At 52.2% G+C, this 27363-nt stretch overlaps 1 protein-coding gene and 1 long non-coding RNA gene across 4 annotated transcripts in view; one reads left to right on the plus strand and one right to left on the minus strand.

The window, feature by feature from the left end:
• Nucleotides 1-27363, plus strand: part of LOC138850171 (uncharacterized) — a 304111-nt gene that overhangs the window by 246261 nt on the left and 30487 nt on the right. The window lies entirely within an intron of this gene.
• FGF1 (fibroblast growth factor 1) overlaps nucleotides 1-27363 on the minus strand; it is a 95197-nt gene that overhangs the window by 43755 nt on the left and 24079 nt on the right. Inside the window, exon 1 of one of the 3 annotated variants that reach the window (XM_051843315.3) lies at nucleotides 4086-4196. The exons of the other annotated variants lie outside the window; for them this stretch is intronic. The gene's annotated coding sequence lies outside the window, so the exon portion shown is untranslated. Of the gene's footprint in view, nucleotides 1-4085; nucleotides 4197-27363 lie in introns of those variants that run through there. 3 annotated transcript variants of the gene reach the window in all.

Genomic DNA, 27363 nt, shown 5'->3' on the forward strand with positions numbered 1-27363 from the left:
TGCTTCCTCCATCATGAACCTGCCCTGAACCCTTCCAAGCCAGAATTCCTCGTTGCCTCCCCTGGCATCCTGTGCATGTTGGCTGTAGCTGTTTGTGGCAGTGACTGCCTTAGACCCTGCAATTATAGCTATTTGCATCCTCTGCTTGGCATCCCTAGTGAATCCTCAACTCCTAGAGAGCAGGGATTGGATCTGGTGCACTCTGCTCCCCCAGACGTCGGCCCTCGCCATGTGTGCAGCAGCTCCTCCGTGAGTACTTGTTGGTGTTCATGGCATTGAATAGCTAGGGGCTCTGGCTAATACTTGGCAGGCATGCCTGTTAGGTAAAGGAGAGAGACAGGACAGATCATTTTGGAGCACAGAGACTCCACACCTCCACCATTCATTTTGGGGTTAGGATTAGGGTTAGCGGTTCATCTAATGGGGAATGTTGAATGCACCCAGACTTTCCAGTGGGGAGTGACCAGGATGAAAACAAAGGAGCACTCAGCCTAGCAGTGGACATTCTCCTGTCTGACGTCAGAGTGTTTGATTTCTGGCTCCTGCTCCTGCACCTGACTTCAGCTTCCTGACAGTGTGGACCCTGGGGAGGCAACAGTAGGGGCTCCAGGAATTGGTTCCCACATGGGAGAACTCAGTTGCATTCCTGGCTCTGGCCTCGGCCCATTTCTGGCTGGTGTGAGCATTTGGAGAGTGAACCAACAGATGGAAGGTGTCTCTCTCTCTCTCTCTCTCTTCCCCCCTTCCTCCCTCCTGCCTTCTCAAATAAATAAAAGAGAAAAAAAAAAGAAAAGGAAGTCGTGGGGAGCACACGAAGGAGAGAGGCATTGCGGACTAGCTGCTTATTTTGCTTTGTGTCTTGGTAGCGGTAGGAAAAAAAAACATTGAAAATTATCTTGTACACCCCCTCCAACTCTGTGCCATAAATAACTAACCAAGTTTGCTCCGAGATTTCTGCAGTCTAGTTGGTTAGCTGGTTGATTTAGGGTTTGTCTGGTGTTCCTTGTCCCTCTTGCCGTTTCTTTTTTGAGAGAGTTTATTTTCTGTGTATACACAGGATGTCGCAGAATCTGGGTATATACATTCAGAATGTGGTTTTTTTTTTTTTTTGTTGGTTGGTATTTAATTAGCATTTTGAAGTTGAATCATTATTGTAGCTGAAATTCATTTTAAATTGAAACCTGTGTTCACTACTGAAAAGGTGAAGCCAGTGTTATTTGCCACAGACAATCACCATGAGGTGATTGATCTAAAAGTGAAATATGGGGGTGAGCATTTGACCCGCCAGTTAAGACTCCTCTTGGGGCATCCACATCTCGTGTCAGAGTGCCTGGAGTTGAGCTTTGGCTCCCCTCCCAATTCCAGCTTTTCAATAATGCTCACCCTGGGAGATAGCAAGTTATGGTTCAAGCATTATGTCTCTGCCACCCTTGTGCTATTCTTGGATTGAGTCCCAGGCTCCTGGCTTAGGCCTGGCCCAGCCTCGGCTATTGCATGCATTTGGGCAGTGTTGGGTAGATCTTTTCTCTCTCTCTGCCTCTAAAATAAGTACATAAAAATTTAAGAAAAATAAAATGAAGGATATATGGCTATACTATTAAGTACTTTAAATATGATTTATCATAAGCACCACAAGGTAAGTAATAATATTCCAATATTTATTCAGGTTTTTTTTTCTCAGATGAAATGTGTATTGAGAATCTCTTGAATCTCATGGAGCCAAAAAGTAGACTAGAAGGTGTAAATAATTGGCTTTTCAAATAGGGGCATTCACTGTTTCATTTTGTAAATAAAGAGAAAGCCGAATGAAGCATGAGGAAACAAAACACAGAAGCAAGTGCGTTAAAGAGCTCTTACCTGAAGAGCAAGTTAGGGGTCCGCTGTTGTCAGAGGAGCTCACTGACCCTTGGCTTCAGGGTCACCCAGCGCCCAGAGTTGGTAGTGACAGCCCCTCCCTCAGGACAGGGACTGGCTGGTGGGTAAGGGTTCCATGGAGATGGAGCGGGGACGGTGGTGGAAGAAAAGAACCAGGTGCTTTGGTTCCCTCTTGGCTGTTCAAGGACAGTGTCTTTGTTCCCTTGACTGGAGGTAAGTCTAGCATAAGGTGTGAGGGACAGATCTGCAGGACTTTTGTTTCTCTCTCTCTCTCTCTCTCTTTTTTTTTTTTTTTTTTTTTTTTTTTTTGACAGGCAGAGTGGACAGTGAGAGAGAGAGAGACAGAGAGAAAGGTCTTCCTTTACCGTTGGTTCACCCTCCAATGGCTGCCACGGCCGGCGCACCACACTGATCCGAAGGCAGGAGCCAGGTGCTTCTCCTGGTCTCCCATGGGGTGCAGGGCCCAAGCACTTGGGCCATCCTCCACTGCACTCCCGGGCCACAGTAGAGAGCTGGCCTGGAAGAGGGGCAACCGGGACAGAATCCGGAGCCCCGACCGGGACTAGAACCCGGTGTGCCGGTGCCGCTAGGTGGAGGATTAGCCTATTGAGCTGCGGCGCCAGCCTACAGGACTTTTGAAGGGACAGAAAGCGCAGAGACAAGCCTCTTTGCGTCAGCAGATGGAGCTGCCACGACTCCCCACACCACATATCTGGGGTACAGAGGGAACACACGGGCTCTTGAACTGGGAAGACTTTGTCTTGATGGTGCAGGACAAAGGGCAGGAGGTGGGTGGCACATGGCATGCCGAGAACCTACAGCAGCAGTGACTGGACACAGTGGCTTTGTGCTGCCTGCACCACGTGGGCCTAGAGGGGTGATGCTGGGGAATGCTGAGGGCACCAGTGAGCTATGTATGTTGGACTGCGGGGGTTTTGACCTCGCTTGGCCGAGGACGTGGGTGGAGATGGGGTGCCCTGGGCTAATGAAGGGCGCAAGGAATCAGAACAAAGATGACACTCAGAGCTCAGCCTAGCGGCTGCTCCTCTGCTCTTTATCTATGTAACATGCTCTGGGCAGTACGGCCCATCTCCCCTGATTAGGTCACTCATTTTGCTAAACGTTCTCAGGTAAGGGGGTCCACCTGGAAATACCGATAAATGACAAAAGGTGAAGTCCTCCTCCCCTGAGGACTGGCACCGCCCCCTTTACCGAGTCTGTGCACTCCAGAAAGCTCCCGTGGCTTCCGCCCGAGTGCTCGGACACACACCTTGTGTCCCATGCCACACTCCCCTCTTTAGTATGCTTGCAGAATTGGAAAAGGACTAAACCAAGGCAGTTACAGCTATTTCAGTTATTAGAACTGTGATTCAAAAAAGAGAAATACCAAGTCTTATACATTGTAAAAGAAACTATAAATCACACACACACACACACATATACACCCCAAAATGTAAGCACACACCCCAGAATATGAAGTAGCTGTCATTGAATGGTAAGGTTATCAGTGATTTTCCCTAAAATTTTAAAGAAGCATCATGCATTACTTGTACGGCCTGAGAAATTTTTGTTTAAAAGTAGAATATGTATACTTCTTGCTACCCTCTGGGGTCAATACCCTGAGTTAACTGCTGGAAGTCCTTCACAGAAGGGTCCCTCTAGGAACTGGGACTTCTCCCCTCTGCTGAAATTAGAGAAGGTCTCAGTAGGGAGCAATAGCCAGCCATAAGCCTCACAGTGGTAGCCACGAGAGCGCGCAGAGCAAAGAGGTTAGGCTTCCAACCTCTTCTCATGCACTCAACAAAGGAAAAAAACCTTCTCCCTCTGAGCTGACCCTCATCCTTCATCTGGCCCCCACGCTCTGGGCCTTCTGTCGGCAGATTCTTAGTTATGGCCGGCAAGATCCTCACACGCGCCCTTGCTCCACAGTGTCCCAGCACTGGGATCTTAGCCAGGTGAGTTAAAGTCCATGTGCCCCAGTCTGCTTGTCTATAAAGCACTAGGTTTATGTATTGCTTGTAGGCTCCCGTGAGCCCAGGCAGCAGAGGCGGGCGATTCTCATCCTCCCGTTGACTTAGCCCAGTCACCTTTCCCAGCTCTCACGTGGAGAATGCTATTCTGGTGTAGCTGGGCTGTAAAATCTCAAGGCCTGTCATGAGCCCTGTGGACGTCCAGAGAAGGGAAAGGCTTACAATGCGGTTCCTACTGACCTGCTGGCCCGGGCTGGCTCCGTCGCAGAGGTGGCGAAGCTTTCTGCTGAGCCGTGAGTGCCGTCCCTCTGCTCCCGCAGCCTGACAGCCTGGCCGCTGGGCCCCGGGGCCTGCTCGCCTCCGTGGAGTCGGGGCTGTCTTTAAGCCCTTCCTTCTGGGTGTTCTGACTCAGACTTTCTTAGGTCATGCTGAGACAGCCTTCTCCTCCCCACCTTCCCTCCTTCCACCTGCTCTCCTAGATGCTTGTCACCCTTTTGGCTGCCCCGCATCTGAAGCCCCACCCTGTATATTTGAGAGTTGCTCCCCCCACCACACCCCACAGATCTTGGGTCTGGCTGGACCACTCCTGCTACGTGATTCTGGGGCTGCCCTGCATCGCTTGTGACTCTGTGAGCAACCACGGTTGCTCTAAGTTTGCTTTCTGGAGTCAGTTTTGGTTGCTTGGAGTAGGAGACACAGCCAGCTCCTCCTTGTCTTTATACTGCTTCAGCTGTTGGCTGCCCAAGCTTCCCGATGGCCCATGCCGTGTCCTCCACCACTGCCTCAGGGCTCTGACCTTTCATTGTCATCGCCTGCTTGTCCCCCAGACTCATGGCTCCCCGCGGAGCAGGACCATCGATGTTTAGCTCTTGGCTAACATTGTCATAGACTGCCCCGCACATAGGAGGCCCTTAGCGAATGCCACGCAGATGAACAAGCACCAGAAACAAGAGTAGCACCGGGAGAACCAGTTACCTCGGCAGCTTTCTGACGGCCTGGCCCTATTCCTGGTCTGATTCCAGGGAAAACCAGATTTCCTTTAGGCTTTGGCAAGGAAGGAGGTCTTCCCACAGCTTCCTGAGTGGGAGGGCGCACTGTTGGCCGCATCTCGAAGTGGGTGAGTAATCCCCAAGGCAGCTCTTAGCTTGAAACTCTGTCTTAGAACACGGTCATCTCCCGAAGCTTCCAGCTTAAAATGGAAAGTGACATTACTCACGGTGAAGGGCAGACAATAAAACAACGGGCGGGTGGGGCCCGACACAATGAGTTGAGTGTTCCCTGATGACAGACGAGTGCATCCTTGGTCCCGGGGCTCACAATCCTGCAGACGGCTCACTCACAGAAGGGCCTTGAGCTACGCCTTCCAATTAGCTCATCTCCAGCACCTCACGCTTAGGGGGACTGGGAGTTGCTGGGTTTCTCAGCCTGCAGCCCTGCCCTGGGTAGTTCTGTGCGAGTGCCCCGTGGCACAGCAGCCATCAGTCACTCCAGGGATAAGAATATCTCCCACCTCTGACCGCCGATGACTGGGTTAACCTCAGACGATCATCTCGGGACACATCCCGGTCATTCATTTACTCAGCGCTGTGCGTGAGTAGCCTTCTAGGTGCTGAGCACATATCTGGATGCTGTGGAAGATATTGTTTAGAAAAGAATAGGACACAAGCTCTGCTCTCCTAGAACTCCTTGCCCAGCACAGGAATGAAATACATATAAGTGGCTCGAATAAAATATGTGACAAATGTCACAAGGCGTCTTGTTTGAAAGGGAATGGTCCCTGAGGCCCAAGCCTAAAACCATGTTTGATTTTTTTCTCCCTCACCTACCCCCGTCCCATCAGCCTGCGAGTTCTGTAGTTCTGTCTCCAACATACGTGATCAGTCTGGCCAGTTCCGCCTGCTCCTTTGCTACCACTGTGTTCCAAGCCACAGTCGTTTTCGTTTCCTGTCTCCTGGCTTCAGTGCTGGCTTTCCTACAGCAGCTTGCTGAAGTCAGGCCATGTTTTCTTGCTGGGTTAAAATCCTCAGTGGCTTCTCACTGCTCTTGAAAGGAAACCTGCAGTCCTGACTTTGCCCCATGGACTCTTCTCGGTCAAGCTCCAGCTTCTCCTTGGCTCATCACTGTCCTCTCCCCGCTTCCTACTGTGCTCAGCCTACTCTGTGGGGCTGCTTCTGTTCCTTGATCTTTGCCAAGCATGCACCTGCCACATTACCTCTGTGGAAACACGGTTCCCTTGGCCGGAGATGTTCCCCTTCCCTTGGATGCTTGCTTATCCATCTCCTGACGATGGCACATCGGCTAAAAGGTCTTCCTTGGATGTTCACCAAGATTCCTCTCATGGCCGGTATGCACTCATCTAACGGAGGCGCAGAGTCCCTGTCTGCATGCTTTGAACTTGGCAGGTGGAGTGTGTTCCATCCTCATGAGACAGGGCTGAGCATGTCCCTCAGGTGGGGAAACATGGCTGTGAGCCAAGGAGAAGGCCAGAAGAGGATGTGAGCACCTCCACCATGATGCTCGGGGGGTGGAGGAGGTCGTCGATGGAGCAGGGAAGAGAAGACGGAGCTTGTGAGCCATTGGGTGGCCCTGAGAGAGAGGGAGAGAGGCTGGCCATATATAAAGAAAGATTACAAAAGCCAGAGCAGGAGAGAACAGGGTGACCAGAAGTGCCAGCTTCTGCAGAAAAGTCAAGGGACACAAAGACCAGGAAATGACCTTGAGATGAGAAGGTGGTGATGCGGGGAGAGGAGAGGGGAGGAAAGGCGTAAGATGATGGGAAGAGTTGGAGGTGGAGGATACTGGAATTTGCCACCCCTAATGTGCCCCCTTGGTGTACTGATTATTTTGAGCCAAAGACAAGAAGCAGCTAGAGCCCTCTGTCCTCTCCCAGCTGGCCTCCAAGCAGGGCATACATTGGCCAGGGTGCCCTGGACGGAAGTCAATCCCCAGAACTGACTACCTAAACCTCATCCCCGTTAGTTCCTCCTCTGTGTTCGCCTCCCCACACTTCGCTGCCCCAGAGACTCAGAGCCCTCCTCCTCTGCCTGTCGCTTCTCTGGGAGGCTCTTGTCTTTGGGTTAAGCTGCTGCCGCATGCGCCCGGGTTCTGGCCACTCTTTGAGGTGCTCATCTCCAGGTGCTCCCACGTGCATGCATGAGCGTGTGTTAGTAAACTTCTGTGTCCCGTCATTCCATTGTCTTTGCTAGAATCACGTAGAGGGTACCCCCCCTTCCGTGGACAGGGAACAAAGCCCGTATCTCTGCCCTACAGAGGGACAGAGTGTACCCAGCCTCCCAGGAAGTGCTGGGGTCCCAGCAGACCGTAGCCCCATATCCAGCGTCCAAGCTCCTCTCCACTCTCACTCCTCACGCGAGACCTTCGAGGATGTTTGTCGACAGCTAAGAAACCTCCAGGAAAGGGGCTGCACAGAGTGAAGAGGGGAGGGGACCGACGGATCTGACGGATCTGGAGGAGGAGGGAGACAACAGGCGAAGAACCAGGGCGAGATCTGTCTGCTTGTGAAGGCATCGAGGGATCTGGACCACTACCAATATAGTGGCAGCGTGACCTGGGGGCAAGGGCCCATTTTGCTTTGTTTTAATTTAAGAAAAGCAAAAATGACAAGAAAAGCACACCTGCATTGAGTCTGCTCGGATTTAACGAGCATCAATGTTTTTTCTCCTAGCTAACAGGAGATCTTTATATGACATGAAGCGTGAGGGCAGGTGGAAATCCCCCCAGTTCCCTTTTTCCTAGTGTTCCCCCCTCTTCCTCTGAAGCAGCCAGTGCTAGGAATTGTGGGTGTTGTGTGTATTAGCAGTGCACTCTCTCTGTGTGGCTCAGCTATTTCTTGATTCAGTCTACATTATTTCTGAGGTCTACCCATGTCCACACATCATCTGGGGTCATTGTGATAACTGCTATCAGTAAATTCTAATGTTACAAATAGCTTGCATGTATTTAGAATGATCTCTGGGGAGGACTATTTATTTTACGTCTAATTCTGGTTGTTGAAGTTTTATTTGTCTGCCTTTATTTGAAAGGCAGCAAGACAGACAGACAGAGGGACAGGAAGACAGACATCTTCTTTCTGCTGGTTCACCCCCTAAATGGCCACAACAGCCAAGGCCAGCCCAGGCCAAAGCCAGGAGCCAGGAGCTCCATCTGGGTCTCCCATGTGGGTGGCAGGGGCTGAAGTATTTCAGCCAACGCTGCTGTCTCCCAGGCTGCACGTAGCAGGAAACTGGATTAGAAGCGGAGCAAGGAATGGAACCAGATGTGGAACCACATCACAGGTGGCGTCCTGCGTGGCGTTGCAGCTGCTGTGCGCAGCCCTTGCCCTTGCTTCTTCACGGTTCCTGTATCTTGTGCCATAAACATGCTTATGTGTGATGAGATGTGCTCTTCATTATCTCACGTGTTGAGCTTCCAGAGTGTCTGCCATCTGCGTTTTCACAGGCATTTTATAAGACAGATTTTAGTGTTTCTCAAAGTATGATTCAAGGAGCACTAAAAATCATAGTTACATGGGATATTGTTTCCAAATACAGACCCCTGTGCCAACGTCAGACTTCCCGACTAGCGCTAAGCAGTCCCTGGTGATTCCGAGGCATTTTCCAGTTTGTGAGGCCCTGCGAAGACAGCCGGTTTCCCTTGCGGAGGGGCTGGGGGAGGAGGAGCAGGGGGATGGCAGGGGAAGGGGCCTGCGGGAGGGGGGAGGGGGGCTGGTGAGTCACGTTGAGTGGCAGCTCCCGTGTGCCGGGCACTGTGCTGGGGCATGGCGTCTGCATTCTGTCATCTATAGAAGAGACAGACGGTGAGAGCTTGAAAGGACAGCAGAGGAACGTGGCAGTTTAAAGATGGTTTAAAGATGGATTTCTGCAGCCCTGGCCTCAGAGAGCGCCCCCCACCCCCCGCCCCGCGCTCACTGAGGGACTGTGTGCTCTTGGGAACCCGTGGAACCTCTCTGAGCTCTCCTTTGCTCACTCACCACGTGTGGACAGTGTCATGCTGGAGGCAGCCAGGCTGCGCAGCCCAGCACCTGTGGCTTGCTATGTGACTGGTCGCGATGACAATGGCAGGCTTTGTGTGTCACCCTTCCAAGCAATGCGTGTGCATTCTGCAGGGTTTGGCGCACAGCCTCCGTGTTTGTACGGTAATGGCATCTTGCTTGCACACTGCTCTGTTGATAGAAATCTCAAGCACGCGGTCCTTGGCCCCTCCATTTTTCTCATGTATGACAATCAGCTCTGAGATGCAAAGTCGAGAAACGCCTGCAAGTGGAAGGTGTGGGGAGGGGGGGACTGAGTCGGGGGTGGACATCGAACTGTAAATAAGCATGTCTGGTTGAACACAGACACGCTCGCTGCTGGCGTGCTCTGCCGAGGAGCTCTGCGAGTGTCCGTGGGAGGCAGCACAGAGGCGGCTGCCACGCCTCCCTCTCACCAGCGCCTTTGCTCAGAGAAGGCTGGAGCTGGTGGCTTCAGGAAAGCCAGCCGGGCTGGGCGAGCCAGCCTGGGGCCCAGGGGACCGACAGTGACATCCCAGAGGCACCATGGCTTTTCTCTCTGATTCTTAACCACCCCCACTCCTTGGATGCGTCTTCAGCCACAGCACCTGAGTCCTCTACAGCAGCTGAGGGCAGGGAGCAAGACCCTCAGTTCGGTGACTTCGCTTTAGCTGGGTCACTTAATCTTTATTTTTTTTGTAAAATGAATGGACTGTCTATTCTAGAGCAGCTTTAGGTCCACAGCAGAATTGAGCTGAAAGTACAGAGTTTACTCTCCCTCCTCCCATTCCCCTCCTCGAAGCCTCCTCCACTGTCACCCTCCCCCGTCAGACTGGCACACGTGTTGCAGTCCCTGAGCCTGGAAGGACCCATGATTATGATGCAAGTCCATGCTTCCGTTAGGGGTCTCTCTCTGTGGGGTTGGACAAATGCAAGTGATCGCTGACTAACCACGCTGAGTAGGCCATTGCCCAAAGAATCCTGCATGCTGGCTGTCCATCGCTCCCTTCCTCCTCTGTCCTGGAGGCCTCTGGGGCTTTCCCTGTTTCCGGGGATTTGTCAGCTCACATAGACCAGACACCCATAGCCTTTCAGGTGCACTTCCTTCACCTAGCAGTGAGCATTTAAAACTCCTCTGTGTCTGTCCGTGGGTTGCTCCCTCGTCTCTTTTTTAGTGCTGAGTATTATTCCCTTACGGGGACAGGCAACCCCTTTCTCGACACAGTTTTCAGGGCTGTGCTAGCGTGGGGAGGCAGCTGGGTAGCACGAGCAGAGCGCCAGCAACAACAGCGTGCGTGAACATTCAGAGGGTGCCCAGCCCGGGCAGTCCGTCCGGCGCCGCTTTCGGCACCCAGGCCTTCCTGAAGCCTGCAATTCGGGTATTCCGGACTCCCGCATTGCACAGCTGAGGAAGCGACAGCCCTGCAGGGGGAGCAGTGGCTGAAGGCCACCCGGCTCGGAAGGGGTGGATCTGGGATTGGAACCCAGGCGTTCTGACCTTGGGCCTCGGGACAGTCGTGCTTAATGCCGGGGTGTATTCTGAGGAACGCGTCACTGGGTGATTTCATGATAGCAGGGACATCGTAGTGCAAACTTGCGCAAACCAAGACCGGCACCATGTGATCCTACAGGACCCCTGTCGCATGTGCAGCCCGGTGCTGAGTGAAATGTTAGGTATTTGGGTTATGACCTCCCAGGAAAGTGCTTAGCTGTGTTTGCACATAGTAGAAACATGTCACCAGATGGCGCCTATTTCTTATTGCTAACATTTTGAATGGCAAGACCATAGTTCTTCTCTGGCGAGCAATACTCGGCCCCAAGCTGTTGCGAAACTGCCCGGTGCAGATGGGTCGTGGAACCAGGAGTAACAGCCTGGGGCCCTGCCACTCTGGGACGCTGTGCAGAGCCCTGACGACCACTGAGCAAACAGCTAGCAGGTGGGTTGTTCCACTCAGTGTCACCAGGACCCTTCTGCGTACCGTCCTAGGTGACAGAGGGCCCCAGGAGCCGCAGCAGTCTCTGCTCCAACGCCTCTCCCCATGCTGCCTGTGCCCATCTCAGCCCAGAGGCCCACACTGGAAGGCTGGCACCCTGCGCCGCACAGAAGCAGCCCTGGGAGCATCTGGCCAGAGGTGTGGGCGCTGCGGCGGCCGCCGCGTCAGCGTGCACACACGTGTCCTGGCCGGTCCCCGGCGGGCAGACTCAGCCTGGGCGCAGCTGCTCACTCCCTGTCCCCTCCACTTCCTTCTGCCCTGGATTTCCAGACAGAGTCAAAAATGGGTTGACATCAAATAGGATTTGTTTTCTCTCGGTGTAATTTTCCATTTATAGGCAGCCTTCTCTCGGGAGGCTCTGTCCTCCTTCCTCCGTCTCGTGTTTTTTCTGGGTATTTGGGGAGAAGCTCTTGGTGGTTGTTTGTGAGCCCTGTGGTCAGCAGCCCAGCCAGTCATTCATTCAGAATGTCTCCAGAAAGCCCGTGGTTACCTTTACAGCAGCTCACGCTAATTTCTGTGGCTTCGGAGACCTCTCTGAAAACGGTGCCCACATAGCCAGGGCAGATTATTCAAAGGCAACATCAGCCCTGGCCCGGCTGCACCTGGTGGGAATGGCGGGGGTCATGACTGCAATTGTCCAAGCAGGTGAGGGGACAGCACCCACCTCTAGTGCTGTGCCCAAATGGACTCGCCTATCCCACGAGGTAGGTGCTGTGCTGACCCCTTGGAGGGTCAGACGAGGAAGTGAGCACTCAGAAGTGAAGGTCAGGGTCAAGCAGACTCCGGGTGGGGCCCAGCCCTGCCCACCTCTCCAGGCAGCTGCCCACTTTCTCTTCCAGCCCTGTGCTCTGGCCACCCCGGCCGTAGACTGGTGGTGTGGGCACACATCACGTGCCCTCCTGCCACAGGCCTTTTGCACACTCTGTGCCCGGACTCTCCGGCTGAGTCCCCCTGACCCGTCTGTCCTGTCTCCACTGTGACTTCTTCAAGGCTACCCTCTTGGACCCCAGCCACCTTGGCCAGATGTCCTGTTAAAGCTCTTGTGGTGCCCCTTGCCTCTGCTCCACGGTGCTGCTCTGAGGTTAAATCCTGGTTTTATTGCCCAATCTGCCAGTTAACACCTAGCTGTGTCTCAGACCGTGACTCCCCGAGGGCAGAGGCTTGGAAGTGCAGCCTTGGGCGCTGCTCTCAGCTCTCTGCACACTTACCATGCTGGACTTCAGTAATCTCTTCCTGCATCTCGCTCATCCCTTGGCCTCTGCGTTTCCTGAGGGCCGTGTCTCGATCTTTCTCTTAACACAGTGCTCAGCTCGGTAACAGCTTGGTGCATTGAACTGAATGAACTAGATTTAACCGAACCGTGTAACTTGACAGAAGGCACCACGACATGTGGGTGCTTTCGATGGAGCAAGCCCACCAAAAACAATCCTTCTGGACCAGCCTCTTGGAAATTGGGAGTGATGTTAGAGAGAATGTTAACTTTCTGAAAAGTGCAGTGTATTTACAATGAACTAATGGATACTCCATTGAACTTTGCATTGTAGAATCGACTGTGACTTTCCCCAGGAGGTGCATACAAGGGTTTGTCAAAAGTTCATGGAGAATAGAATTAACAGGTCATTTGGGCACCTCAAAATGTATTGAAATCCATGCATAAGAGGGGTCTTCAAAATATTCATGGAAAATGCATATTTTGAAAAAACCTTTTGCATGGATTTCAAAACCTTTTGCTCCAAGATAATGTTATCTGTTAATTCCATTTAGACATGAACTTTCTGAAGTGCCATCGCATATGGTTGTAAATCTAAGAGAAGTGAGGAAGAAAGGTCTGCCCCTGCAAGGTTCATCTCAAGTTTAGTAAAAGTCAGGGCATAAATAACTCATGGAATCTCATCGGATGTTGCATTGGAATTTGGTTTCTTACAGCCCTTGGCCTTGGATGCTTTCCTTATCTCTCTGGGATGACACCGGCTGGCTCATCTGCCAGCGCTATCAGCCACCGGCTCCAGTCGTGGCCTGATTACAAGGGGGCACTCCCTCTCTGGAGCCACCCCTTCCAGGACCTGTGCATCTCCTCTGTCTGGCCGCTGGGCCTCAGGGCTTCCAGATCCAGTGGAGGGGGAGAGAGGGAGAGGGAGAGGTCAGCTTCTCTTCCACCCATAGCAGGAGAGGGGCAGAAAGCAAGCGGGGGGCTCCAAGCCTGGGCCCAGCCAGCAGGGGTGATTCGACGCTGCCAGGTAACCACAGGCTCCCACAGGGGCCACCCAGCTCCAAGGAGAACAGGCAGTTATTTGGAAAAACGGTTTTCTTTCAAGCTTCTTCCTCCTTCCCATCACAACAGGTCATGAGCGTGTTCCCTGGAGGGTTGAATAGCCCTTTGAGGGTCTCAGAAAGTGCCAGTTTCTCAGTTGAGAGATGAACCTACAAGATGGATTAACAGGTCATTTGAAGGAACTCTCTGGGGTGCCTTAGCTCTGTGTCTGTAACGATTAAGGTAGTGCCGTCCTGGTCTTGCTCACCACGGAGACCTGCTCCTGGCACACTCGCTGGTGCCCAACAAGTACCCAGAAAAATGTTTGTTAAGTGAATACAGGAAATAGGAGGCTGGCTTACGGTCCTGACAACTTCCCAAGGTGGACAAAAAAACCTCTATCTCAGCCACACCTGGCTCCAATGCATTGGGTAATGTTTGCTGTTCCACTTTGACTTTAGAAGTAGTTACCACATATCCAGAATCATGCAGTTTATCCCAGAAAGTTAAAAAATATACATGTTGTCCCCCTAACTGAGATCTAAGAAGAATTAAAGAAAAGAAAGTAATGAAGCCACCACCTGTGATACTGGCATTCCATGTAAGCACGGATTTGAGTCCCAGCGCTCCATTTCCAATCCAGCTCCCTGCTAATGTGCCTGGGGAAGCAGTGGAAGATGGCCTAAGTCCTTGCACCCCTGAACCCACATGAGAGACCTGTAATGGAGTTTCAGACTCCTGACTCTGGCCTGGCCCAGCCCTGGCCATTGCCATTTGGGGAGTGAACCAGCAGATGGAAGATCTCTCTGTCTGTCCTTCTCTGTGTAACTCTGCCTTTCAAATAAATCTAGGAAGGGAGAGAGAGAAAAGAAAGAAAACCAGCACAGAGTCATTCTACACGAAGTGGCAGAACCCCATGTATCCTGAAAATATAGCACAAATATTGAGAGAGAACATCCTGGGGTTTCAGTGGTTACAGAAGAAGAAACTCAAAAGATCTGTTGATGTGGGAATTGGAGACTTGTCTGCGGGCTGGGCTGGCCTCGGGCGCGTGCAATGGAACCTGGAGCCAGGAGAGGGCGCACTGAGCCAAGTGTGCCTGCGGTGATGGCGCACTCAGCAGAGCTGTAGAATCATCTGTTTTTCCCATGCAGGTTTTTGTGCTCTCTGCAGGATGAGAGAGAATTTTCCCTGCTCTGTACCCAAGAACGAGCTTCTAAAAATATAATCAAGCTGATGACCTCGCAGATTAAAGAGGGCTTTGAAAGTTCAAGGAAAAGTGGAATTAAAAGAGAATGCTCATTTTCCATGAACTTTCTGAAGCCTCCTGGTATAATCATATTTTTAAAAAGTTTTTTTAATGGACTTCAGCCTTTGGTCTCCCAAAAATCTGTGAACAAACTTCCCACCCCGTGACCCTTGTAACAGGTCTTGTTGTGCCCTGGGATTGCTAAACTCTTCAAATATTGACTTATACATATTATATCATACAAATATAAGTGGAAGAGCTAGATGGTGAAGCTGGGGAGGGTAAACTGTTCTTTTATCTCTTTGAGTGTGGTTGATCCAGCTTTATTCGGTTAATAAGGGTTCCTTGCGCTCAGATACTGACGCCCTACAGCATCTTGATGAGAAAGAAAACTGTGGATTCCTCGGGCCGGGGCGCTTGACAGCCTTGTGTTCTGTGGACAAGCTTGCTGGGAGAAGGGTTGTCTTCCCTGCATTCTGGTTCTCAGAGTATGAAGGAAGAGCAGCCAAGCAGACTCCCAGCGGCCGTGGAAGAGAGAGCGAGCCGGCGGTGTGCAGGTGTGCCTGGAAGGCGGGGTGTATCCCAGCACTGATTGCTGCAGTCCTGGGTGGAGACACCGATGGAAACCTGGGGGAAAAAATGGGATGGTCTCTGGGGGAGTGGCTGGGGTGGGGGAGGGCCAATTCGCACTGGATCTGGTCACTGCAGGGCTTTGTCTAGTTAAAAGGGAAAGGAGATAACTCGCGGAAATGTTGCTGGAGAGAGCGCAGCGGCTGTTGGCTGGACCTCTGCTTCTAGTCGCAAGTTTCTGCGCAGGGCGCCTCCTCGCCGCCGGGGGCGCTCTTGCTCCAGCCTCGCTCAGCGGCTCTGCACGGCCCGGCCTTCAGCCCAGCCCAGCCCTGGAAGTGCTGCAGGCTCCTCCCACACCCGGGGTGCCGTGGCCTGTAGCTGCCCTTGGTCAGGCGTGCATTCTGTTCTTAACTGATTTGGCTTTTACTGGGAGGGGGCTCTTGCGTCCAGTTCCGCTGTCCAGCTGCCGTGTAACCACCAGAAGACCTGCCTGCAGCACTGCTCATCCGGGCTGGGTGCAGCCTGAGACCGGGTCTCTCTACTCTCAGTGGATCCCAAGCCCCAGCGAGCAGAGCAGCTCAACCGCAGGCTACACAGCCCTCACTCTGGTGTCAGCACGTGCCCTGGCCCGGGGGGTGGGGTGGGGGTGGTGGTGTCTCCTTTCTCAGCTACTTAGCGTCCTGCCCTGGCTCCTTTTCCTTCAGTCACCCTTTGAAGTGGCCCCAGGGCCTGTCCTCGGCCACCTCTCTTAAAGTACAAGGGGACTTCAAAAAGTTCGTGGAATATGTGTGTGATGAAAAAATTATGCATAGATTGCAGAACTTTTTTGCATCAATATAAACTTCTTTTTTTTAATGGCAATATTTGGGAGGGGTGCAAAGATTTATCTATTTGAAAGTCAGAGTTACAGAGAGAGGGGGATCTTCCTCTGATTCACTCCCTGGGTGGCCACAATGGCCAGCATTGGGATAGGTGGAAGGCAGAAGTCAGAATTTTCATACAGGGTGCAGGGGCCCAAGCACTTGGGCTGTCTTCCTCTGCTTTTCCAGGTGCATTAGAAAGGAGCTGGATGGGTATCTAAATATTGATGGAGTCTGTGGACTCAAAAGGCTTCCTTAGCCTTGGCAGCTCATGACAAGAGCCTCGGGTGATTACTGACGTCAAAAGAGTGTCACTTATTAAATCAACACAGGAGTCACTGTGTGCTTGCTCCCCATGTAGGACCTCTGTCCTTAATGTGTTGTACTATGAGAATTAACAGTAAAACTAGTCTTCAAACAGTACTTCATACTTTGTGTGTCTGTGTGGGTGCAAACTGTTGAAATCTTTACTTACTATAGAGTTGGTCTTCTGTATATAAAGATAATTAAAAATGAATCTTGATGAAGAATGGGATGGGAGAAGGAGTAGGAGGTGGGATGGGAGTGGGGATGGGAGGGCGGGTATGGGGGGGAGAGCTGCTATTTTCCTAAAACTGTACCTATGAAATTTATATTTATTAAATAAAAGCTTTCAAAAAAAAAAAAAAAGGAGCTGGATGGGAAGAGAAGCAGCCAGGATTCAACACGGCACCCATATGGGTGACATACTAGTGCCCCAGGCGGTGGCTTTACCCACTACACCACAACACCGCCCCTAAACTTCTCTTTTAATTCCATTTCTCCAGCCACTTTTTGAAGTGTCCTGGTGTTTGCTGTCTCTGGCTGTCCTTGTCTGCCTCTGGGTTCACCGTGTCTCCCAGCCCCTCCTCACGGTCACAGCTCCTGTCCTCCAAGAAACCTTCCTAAATACATCTGCCTGCGACAGATGTCCCTGTCCCCGTCCCTGTCCCCTCTGTCCACTCTCACTGCTTCATTAATGACAGCGCAGAGAGGGTGATGTGGCCCGAGCCCCCACTGTCCGTCATGCTCCCTACCCCTCACTGCCCCCAGCACCTCCCCGTGATTCGGCCCCTCCCCTTCTCTGCAATGCCCTCCCCTTCCCCTTCGCATTCCCTCCCCTTACCCCCCAGTCCTAGTTCAGGCCAGCAGATTCTCAGCCCTCAGCCAGCGCAGTTCTCAGTTTGCTCTCTGCAGCTTACTTTTCTCACCTCGTCCTGTCTCCAGCATTGTCCTCCAGAATCAGAACAGTGACTCGCCCTTGGTCAGATTTCTTTGTTCCTCACTGCTTCAGGGCAAAGGCCAAACCCCTTAGCTTAGCAGTCAAAGATCTTTATGATCTGGTTGCAGCCTAATTCACTCAGGCAGCAAAGGAAGCACCCACTGGGTGCCAGGCCTTGCAGATACTTTTATGAATGAGTTAGTTGTATTCCCGCCATTGTGGGCCCTTGTCACAATGGAACTTTACAAACACACACACACACAGAGACACACACACAGAGACTCACACACATGTATTAAAGACAGTGAAAGAAAAACTGCGGGATATCCTTTGAAGGATATTCCTTTAGTATCAAGGAACCAAGGCAGAGAACAAAGGGTCAGGCCAACAGGTATCTCCTTGGGAAGGTGACATTTAAGCTGAGACCTGAAAGTGGGTGATACAGTGTCAGGCTCCCAGCACGTGGGTGCACTGTGCTGGGGGAGAGGGGCGCTTCTGCTCTGATTGTGAACCCCTCAGCAGGAGCCACTGCCTGTTCGTTTAAGTCTCTGGTGCCTGGCACGTAGTAGGCTCAGTAATTATGAAATGACAAAGCTGAATGGATGGGTGGATGAATGAACATGGATGGGTGAATATATGGCTGTGTGGCTGGAGGGGTGGAAGAATGGATAGAGGGATGGAAACATACGCTGTTTGACTTTAGCTGGATGCAGTTTTGGGGGGGAACAGTTGTATAACCAACAATGCTCAAGCTTTGAGTTTACTGGCATTGGCTTGAGTTGGGGAAGAAAGGCTGGAACAAGTCCTCACTCAGGTTTCCACCACTTTGCTTACGTGGCAAACCTTCCTTAGGATTGTGACATGGGCACTTTTAGAGTTGTGTTTAATGCTTAGATCTTTACAGGATCTTGTTTCCATTCTAAAGGGAAACTACGCAGAGTAATGACAGGTTGTGTACAGTTAGGTGCCCGGTCTTCGCAGTTAAATCACTGGATTCAAATACTGGTCCAGCCACTTAGTAGATCCAGGAGGCATCACCAAGCCCTTAGTTTCATTACTTGTAAAATAGGAGCAACAACAGTACCCACTTTCAGAGGCTGGCTGGGCACATGTGAGCAGCCAGCACAGTGCCTGGAACAAAGTTAGGGCCCAGAAGCAGTAGGCGCCAGAGTTGGAGGCAGCATCTCCTTGGCCTGGTGCATCCAAATGCTTCCGAGAGAACCACAGCAAGAGGTGGCCCTGGACATGCACTTTGCACTCTCTGGTGGAAGGAGAGGAAGTCTCTCCCCTGGGAGCTCCTTGGCTCCAGGGCAGCTCCCGAGAGGCACAGCCATGCCTGTGGGACCATGTCCAGCCCCAGCCCAGTGTGGGCGTGTTCACTGCTGAGTAGCCATCCACAGTGGTGCCTTGTTCTGCCCCACCCTGCCTGGACGGCACTTCATCCCAGTTTGTGAGGTGGGCGTCCTCACAGCAGCTGCCCCGTTAAATAGCCAAAACCATGCGAGTGTGTGAATGTCAGTGTTGCCTGTGCTGTGAGGTGGTGCTCTGCCCTCCCTGTTCCTCTCGAGTGGACACATGGATGAGTGGGTGGCTGTAGGAGAGGTGGTGCTCACTCAGGCTCTCCCTGGAAGGGGGCAGTTCAGATCCCTTGTGCAAGGTCCTCGAGTCTCCAGTATCTCCAGCACGGATCCCTTTGCCTGCCCCGTTGCCACTCACCCTTGGCCTTTATGACTCAACTTATGGCTGCTGGCCTCTGTGGGCTGGGCCAGAGCCCAGGGCGTCTCCTTGGCTGACCAGGCCTTGCTGGCCATGGATCTGGGCCTCCTCGCACAGGAGGTCTGCCCCTGGCCTCTCGGCAGGGTCACCCCACAGTGGCCTCTAGCTGTCTTCTCAGCAGTGAACACCCACGCACCATCTGGCCACACCCGCACAGGCTCTCTGCTCTCTGGGCCTCCCCAGGTTGCAAGGCCGCCTGCCTCCAGCGTTGCCCTAACTCAGCAGGATGTTTCTAAAGCCAGAGCTACCTCCTGTCCCTCCCCCAACACGAATCACACTCCCTTTTCCAACATGGTCTTCAGGACTCACCCCCAGAACAGTCTGGCCTCCCCTGTACAGGGTAGAAGCCCCCCGTCCATCTTCAGGCCCAGTCCTGGCTGTGTTGAATGGGAATGCAAGCCATTTTGCAAATCCTCTCTCGCCAGATCTGAGCAGCTGACCCAAGTGTCTCTTTCATTCCCTTTCCCTTTCCTTCTCTGAGTCCAGGTGACAGGCCTCCTGGCCTAGTCTCTGAGGAGGGAGCACCTTCAACACACAGGCGCTGTGCTGGGTACCAAGTCCGAAGTTGCCTCACAAGCATAAGACAGGCATTCCTGTCTCCACATGAAAAGATAGTCAGCATCATTAACCATCAGGGAAAAGCAAATCAAAAGCACAGTCTCACGTCATACCCACCAAGGTGACTTGAGTGCAAAAGGCAGGTTATAGCAAGTGTTGATGAGGATAGGAGGAAATCAGAACCCTCATACATCACTGGTGGGAATGCAAAATGATGCATGCTTTTTGCAAAAATTGTTTAGGGGTCCGGCAAATGGTTAAGAGTTACCATACATCCTGGCAATCCCATACCTATGTGTATACCTAAGAGAAAGGAAAGCATATGTTGCCACAAAAGTGAGTACATAAATCTCAGAGCAGAATTACTCATAAAACCAAAACCTGGAAGCAAACCCCAATGTCCACCACATGATGGATAAACAATGGAGTATGGTTCCGCCATACAGAATGCAATTGCGTAGAACAAGGGGGATGCACCTTGAGAACATCATGCTAAGCGAGAGAAGCTGGTGACAAAGGGACATGCGTTGTGTGATCCATTTCTGCAAAATGTCCAGAATAGGCCAAGCTGTGGAGTCAGAAAGTAGACGAGCAGTGCTGGGGGCTGGGAGAGACAGACTAGGGCATGACTGCTGATGCATATGGGGATTTTTCTAGGGTGTTGAAAATGCCCTGAAGTTAGCTAGTGGCAACAGTTGTACAACTCTGTAAATGTACCAAAAGCCGGTGAACTGTACACTTTAAATGGGTGAATTTTATGTGTATTATATTTCAATGAAGTCTTTTCCAAATGTCCCCACCTTAAGTGTCTCCCTCTTTCCCAGTTGCGTGGTTCTCCCAGAACAAATACGAATACAACATTCTGTGATTTCAAGAGTCCCCAGCACACGTATTAGAGCCCAGCAGTAGGCGGATGCTAACAGAGTGGCTTTTCTATGGCCTTTTTTTTTTTTTTTTTTTTTGACAGGCAGAGTGGACAGTGAGAGAGAGAGACAGAGAGAAAGGTCTTCCCTTTTTTCGTTGGTTCACCCTCCAATGGCCGCTGTAGCTGGCATGCTGCGGCCGGCGCACCGCGCTGATCTGAAGCCAGGAGCCAGGTGCTTCCTCCTGGTCTCCCATGTGGGTGCAGGGCCCAAGCACTTGGGCCATCCTCCACTGCCCTCCCTGGCCACAGAAGAGAACTTTACTGGAAGAGGGGCAACCGGGACAGAATCCGGTGCTCCGTCCGGGACTAGAACCCGGTGTGCCGGTGCCGCAGGTGGAGGATTAGCCTATTGAGCCGCGGCGCTGGCCTCAATGGTCTTTTGCCATTAGTGGGCAAGCTCCAAGAGGGCGAGGGTTTGTTTGTTTTATTCACCGTTATGGCCACCATGCTTAACCCAAGGCCTGGCAGCAGTCGGCTGTCCATCAGTATGTGTTGAGTGAATGGACGCCTTCACGGAGCTCACATCCTGGGCGGGCACACATGCCCAGTCATGACTGCCAGTCATTCATTCCTGCAGCACCTGTTTCCTGTGTTCTCCTCCATGAATGGAGGGCATGGACGAAGCAGACATCTCTGCCCCAGGGGACCTGGGGACACAGGGATCCATACAGAGCAGCTTTCCCACTTTCCTCAAGCACTGAAAACACATCGCGTCTAACGTGCAGTCAGCGTTTACATGGATCGAAATCGCAAGATGTTCTACAATTCCTCTAGTGGGGCTTTGTGGGAAAGTTGGGCCGAGTTGAGATAATCGTACAGGCCATCAGAGAAGCGCTGCAGGACACAAGATGCGTGAGAAGAAGGTTGACCAGAAAAAGGAAAATGAGCATTTCCAACAGAATGATTTCCCAAGATGTGATTTTAATCTGGTGCTGAAGTAGGCGTCAAATCAGAAGAGGGGGAAGTGCCAAGTGCTAGCCTTCATCCCAGTGTTGGGGAAGGCTTCGAGAAGAGATGAGATGGGAAGGGATGACTCAGAGGCTGGGAGGGGAGGGGACAGGGGTGTTTAAAAGAACTGGGGGAGATTTAATGAAAGTCCATCCGTCTTCATCACCATGGAAAATTATGGGAAGGATTGTCATGAGGTCAAGACAGAGGGCGAGAAGATACACGATGATGACATAAGTTGGGAAACCAAGAAGCTGGCTTGTACATTCACAGCCCAGTGGGTGATAGAGGAACGAGGTAGAAAATTAAAGCAAAGAAACTCATCCAGTTGGCTTTTCTCCACACACACAAACTCTTTATTCCACCTCTCTCTTGCCCAATATCTCATGTTAATGTTCAGGATTCTAGGAAAGTCTTAATGAGAAGGGGGTGGGAACAGGACTAGGTGGTGATTAAGTTGCGAATAAGGTTCTTGAAGAAGACAGGATGAGGTCAAAGCATTGAGACACTCGAGATGAGAGGAGGCAGGAAGATGTGGGAAGAATGAAGTTCAAGGTCAAGGATGATGTTGAAAACTCTGGCACAGATCACAAGTGGAATTTGGGAAATGGGGGAGATGAGCAGAAGGAGAGAGACCCTGGACTGGGGAGGGTTATGAACGGGGAAGCAAAAGACCAGAACTGCGAGGATCTTCTTGAATGGCACCTCCTGATTTCACTGCCAGAGGGTGCATCCCCAGAATCCAAAAGGGGAGCTTGACATCCCCAAGTGAGCCAGTTGCAGATGAGCCCACGAGCAGAAAGAGGCCAAGTCTCCCTCTATCCTGCAGTTAGCACCTCTGTTGTGTTTGTTGGCCAAGGCCATGAGAAGGAATAAATGACAAAGCCGGCCCCTCTCCCTCCTCGCCTGTGTGCCCTGATGGTCAAGGGCAGGGGTTTGGGCCCAGGAAGTCACTGAGGATGAGTCCAGACTCTGCAGCTGCCATGGTCGCAGACTCCCTGCTGCAGTCCCAGTGTCCCCCTCTGCAAAGCTTGGCGATGCTACAAAAGCACCATCATAGGGGTGAACTGAACTCCTGCCATGGTTGCATCATGCCTCAGAGGCACAGTCTGCAGCATTTCAACATCTCCGCAGTCAGGCTGGGCAGCATCTTATGTCTTGGTGATGCATAAGACGACGGTGTAGGAGATCTTATGAATTTGATGGAATATGTGAGGGGACATGGGTAAGTGGCAGTTGGGTGCTTTGTGGTGGTTGTACCTGTGTTGGGTTCATGGCGCTGCCCCTTCCTCTCATTGTGCCTGTGAATGCTTTTCCCTGGTGGGTAGAAGCTAGGGCCCTGAGTCAGCCAAGGGCTAAGTCAGGGTGCTGCTCGCCCTGAGACTTGGGCCAGCTGAACCTCAGTCTGTGCCTCTCTGGAATGGGGATGACAATGCTACCTAAACCCCTAGGGTTGTTGGGAGAGTAAAATGAGATAAAGTTATACAAAGTGTTGAGTGCAGTGCTACACTGTGTGAATGTTAGATGACGATGTGGATGAGACACATTATAACATAATAGCATTGCCTTATTATACCTCATAGGAAGAGCTAGCATTCCTGAGATATAATATCTTGGGAAGCCCACCACCAAATGCTCCTCTCAGGCTCTCCGGGGAAGCGTCCCAGTGCCCAGGTGAGCCCTCTTGCCTGGGATGGAATTGGGGCCACCTCCCCTTGGTTTCTGCCCATCTCACCTTGCAGCCTCCGTCCCTCCGCCCTCCCTGCTGCGCTGGTGTCCTCCGTCTGAGCCAGGCTCCCCACCCCCTTGGCGCGCTCTCTGTCAGGACTTCTGTAGCTGTTTACCTTGGGGAGGGCTGGCATGCTCCTGCTTGGAAAAGGCCACCGCAAGGCCTGGCTGGGGTTTTCCCTGTCAATTAATGACCCAAGACCTCCCCCCAACACAGCTCCTCTCTGTCTCTCTGCCTTCCTGTCTCCTCTTGTGCCCCAGCTAGCTGTTGCCTGTCCTTACTGGATCCCTGAACACTCGGCGACCTAAATATAGTGATGTTCTCTGCACAGGGCCTCTCAGCCCTGCAGTTAGCACTGTCGGTCAAGGCCAGCAGGCGTTGCGCCTTCGACATGGACAGTGCCCACCCCAGGAGCCTCCCGGTGTGTTCAGATACGGTGGGATTCTCCCAGCCCCAGCTCTCCAGGTGCAGGGCCTCCCGGGTACACGGGCATTGCCTCTTCTTTGCTTGGGCCCTGATGTTTCTCATCATTTCCTGAGCACTGAAGCTGGAGCCAGTGGCTTTTTCCCTAGACCCTACTTCCTGCAGTCTGCCCTTCTAAGGCTGTGCCTCACTGCATCAGAGCCAGTGCGAGGAAGGCCCAGACTTCTGCCTGCCCCTTGGATGGCGGTGCGATTCCACTGTAGCACCAGCCATCCCTGGATGCCATCTGATGGAAGTCTCAGACTTGATTGAATGAATCTTGGCCACAGCTCCACCCTAAGGTCCTGTTCATAAGAGGCTGAATGTGGAGCAGCACCATGGGCCAGACAGGTGCTACTGGGGGAACTGTGGAATAGGACTTTCCATTGCATTTATAAAACAACCCAATGACTTTTGCGGTCTGAGGAATCTGTCCCCAGCGTCCCAGCTTCTCAAAATGTGTTTCTACTCCTTTAAAAATCTTAAAGGCAGAGTGCAGCGAACTGGCTGGATGGGGGTGTAGGATTTCATGCAATCCAACAGCAGTGTGGCATGGTTGAATCAGAGTCTAGAAAGCACAGGGGGTCAGCCCAGATTCCCGACACTGACTTATTCATCAGTCTGTCCACGTCTGCATGTTCTCCGACATGGTCCCACAAAACATGTAGTGTTTAAGCCAGGGTCCAGAGGACAGTGTTGTCTATGAAGATGTCTACAGTATAGCAGGGCAAACTGAAGCCATGCAAAGAAATAAGCCAAGGAAAGGCCACCAATCCCTTAGTCCTTTCCAGGCCGCAGGAAGAGGGAGAAGGGAGATGGTAACGCTGTCCTCTCATTTCCAAATGCCCCGTGCTGCAGATGCGGCAGGCTTTGGGGGCCCAGAAAGGTCAAAACTCTGGCCCTTGTCCTCCAGGCTCTCTGGGGCCAGCCCTGCCCGCTCACACTCTCTGTTCCTGACGTGGGGAGGAACGGAGGAAGCACCCTGGCTGGCCTGGAGGTTGCTGTCTGTGTACAGCTCCCTGGGAGGCCAACCTTTTCCCCTTCCTAATCAACTGGTCCTAACTGTCCCCGCTGGCCCCACTGCCATTGACCTGGACAGTGCCCACCCAGGAGCACTGTCCTGAGAAGACCAGGAGGCTGCCTTCCTGCCCATGTTCACAAAGGCAGGTCAGTGTGGGTCGACAGGGCAGGTCTGCAGGAGAGGGCCTGGGGCCTCACTACTCCCCCTTCCCCTTCCTTAAAGAAATGGACATGCCTGGGGCCGGCGCTGTGGCACAGTGGGTAAAGCCGCCACCTGCAGTTCCAGCATCCCATGTGGGTGCTGGTTCCAGTCCTGGCTGCTCTTTGTCTGATCCAGTTCTCTGCTATGGCCTGGGAAATCAATAGAAGATGGTCTCCCATGTGGGAGACTGAAGAAACTCCTGGCTCCAGGCTTCAGCCTGGCCTGCTCCACTGTTGCGGCCATTTGGAGAGTAAACTGACAAATGGAAGAGCTCACTTGCTTGCTCGCTCGCTCACTCGCTCCCTCCATCCATCCCTCCCTCCCTCCCTCTTGTCTGTAACTCTTCCTTTCAAATAAATAAAATTAATCTTAAAAACAAAACAAACAAACCAGGCTTGGAGAGGGTGTTGTGGTATAGCAGATTAAGCCACCATTTGGGAGGCCACATCCAATATCAGAGTGCAACTTAGTCCTGGCTACTCGGCTTCTGATCCAGCTCCCTGCTGATGCATCCCAGCAGGCAGCAGATGATGGCTCAAGTGCTTGGGCCCTGCCACCCATGTGAGAGAGATGGTGTCTTGGGCTCCTGGTTTCAGTTTGACCCAGCTCTGGCTCTTGCAACCATTTAGGGAGTGAACTAGTGGGTGAAAGATCTCTCTCTTTATCTCTCTCACTCTGCCTTTCAGATAGATGAAAATGAAAACATTAAAAAAAAGTAAGCAGGTGTGGCCTAGTGACAGAGGGAGAGGTATTCCCTTGTCAGCGATCTTGCAGGCTGGGCAGACACACTGGTATCCATCAAAGGAAGGTTCTTGGCTTTGGCTCCTGTATGCAGGTCATCACCCAAATCCAACTAGACTCAGCTGATTTGGATCCAACACACTGCCCTCCAACCTCTTGCCATTAAGTTGGTCAAAAATGTGGGTTTCCTTTGAAAGTGGTTGTCCCCTTTCTTCTTGTTAGTAAGTGAGGAGAAGACATGGCTGCTAACAGCCCAGCTCTCACCATGTCTCAGTGGCCATGACCTTGGGCAGCCTGCTCTTGGCTGTTCTCTTAACTGAGCTACCCCTATTAAGGACCTCCCATGTACAGGCAGTTTGGCTGGACCCAGTATGGGTGTGAAATTGGCATCATGGTTAAAGGCAGGGGTTTTGGAGTGCGGCTTCCTGAATTTAAATCTGAAAGGCCAGTTCTAGTTCCTTCCTTTAACTGGGCCAGGGTCAGGGATCCTGCCCACCTGTGTGCTTGTTACAAGGATGCACCGAAATAACACATGTGAGGCCCTTAGCACATGCCTGGCGTATAAAGAAAATGCATGCTGTAGCATCTCATAATTCTAGCTGCTGCTTTTGCTGTCCTGACTACTCAGGCTGAGGAAGACAAGCTCCCTGCCCTTGACAGAGGCAGAGAAGCTCAAGGGGAAATGGCACGATAGCCTTGATAAGTGCCACGGGTGAGGGTGGCAGGTGTGGGCTGAAGTGGAAGAGGGCTGAGGGGATTCTGTGGGAGGCTCAGCCAGAGCGCAAACGGGCTCTCCCCAGTGGGTGTGGGAGTGAGGCATCGCTTGAGCTAAGACTGGAGTGGGCCGTGGAGGGTGTTTTCTCCCAGTGCCAGTGGCCCAGGCCGCTGAGGGGTGGGGGCTGCAGGGGCGCCCAGGGTGGGGGCGAGCTGATTTGGAGTCAGATCAGGGATGACCTTGAGTAATGCCATTCCCCAGAATTGAGACTTTTCTCTCCAGGCAGTAATAGTGGAGCCAGTGGGCATTTTGGAGAAGGGAGATCAGAAAATGCTTCTGGAAACATCTTATAGGAGGATATTTGGTTCTTGGTGGGAGGCAGGGACAGAGAGCCAAGGCCAAGGGCACGCATGCTGGTCATGACTTCAGGGGTTGCCTTGCGCTGTTGCCAGGGTGCCTCACAATTAAGTGTGTTATCTGTGATCTCCAGGGCCATTTTGATATTGAAGATGCGCTGTGACCCACAAAGACTTTTCTGAGCATTTCCCACAGGTAGAAACGTAAACGCACGGCCAGGCCCCTAGAGTGCCCTGTCCCCTGCACTGCTGGTGACTGTGGTTCAGAGGAATCGCAGGACTTTCATGTGTGTCACAAGCCACGAGTTAGGAGCAGAAGGGTCTCCACACTCAGCTTCCTCTGCTGCCCCTCCAGTCGGGCTCTGGCAGTATTTAGCTCAGATGAATGTACTGTTGTCTTCCCCCGCCCCTGTGTATAAGGAAAACTTAGGTGCGAAAAATGTGTTCAGCGCGGCTCAATGAGCACTGCCGTATGGTAGCAGGGCATCTGTGTTAACAGCTGATACACAGTGTATGGGTCAGGTTGGTCCTGTCTGTGGTCTGTGTGTGAGAGGTTGGGCATTGTCTGTTGTTGTGGAACACAGGGCAGTTTGGGACTGTAGGCTGTGTGTGTGTGTGTGTGTGTGTGTGTGTGCCTGCCTGTGCACGCGTAGGCTGCTGTGTTTCTATTTTAGCATAGACACTTAGAAAACACAGCTGGCCAAACGGAGAGGACAGTGGCATTGCTGTGCACGGCAGCGTTTCTTCTAGCCCAACAAGCCTGGGTCTTTTTTTTTTTTTGATAGGCAGAGTGGACAGTGAGAAAGAGAGAGACCGAGAGAAAGGTCTTCCTTTGCCGTTGGTTCACCACCACCACCCCCACCACCAATGGCTGCTGCGGCCGGTGCACTGCGGCTGGCGCACCACGCGGATCC

This window comes from Oryctolagus cuniculus, chromosome 6, assembly GCF_051225735.1.
Source record: "Oryctolagus cuniculus isolate XC-2025 breed Fujian yellow rabbit chromosome 6, ASM5122573v1, whole genome shotgun sequence".
NCBI classification, from domain to species: Eukaryota; Metazoa; Chordata; class Mammalia; order Lagomorpha; family Leporidae; genus Oryctolagus; species Oryctolagus cuniculus.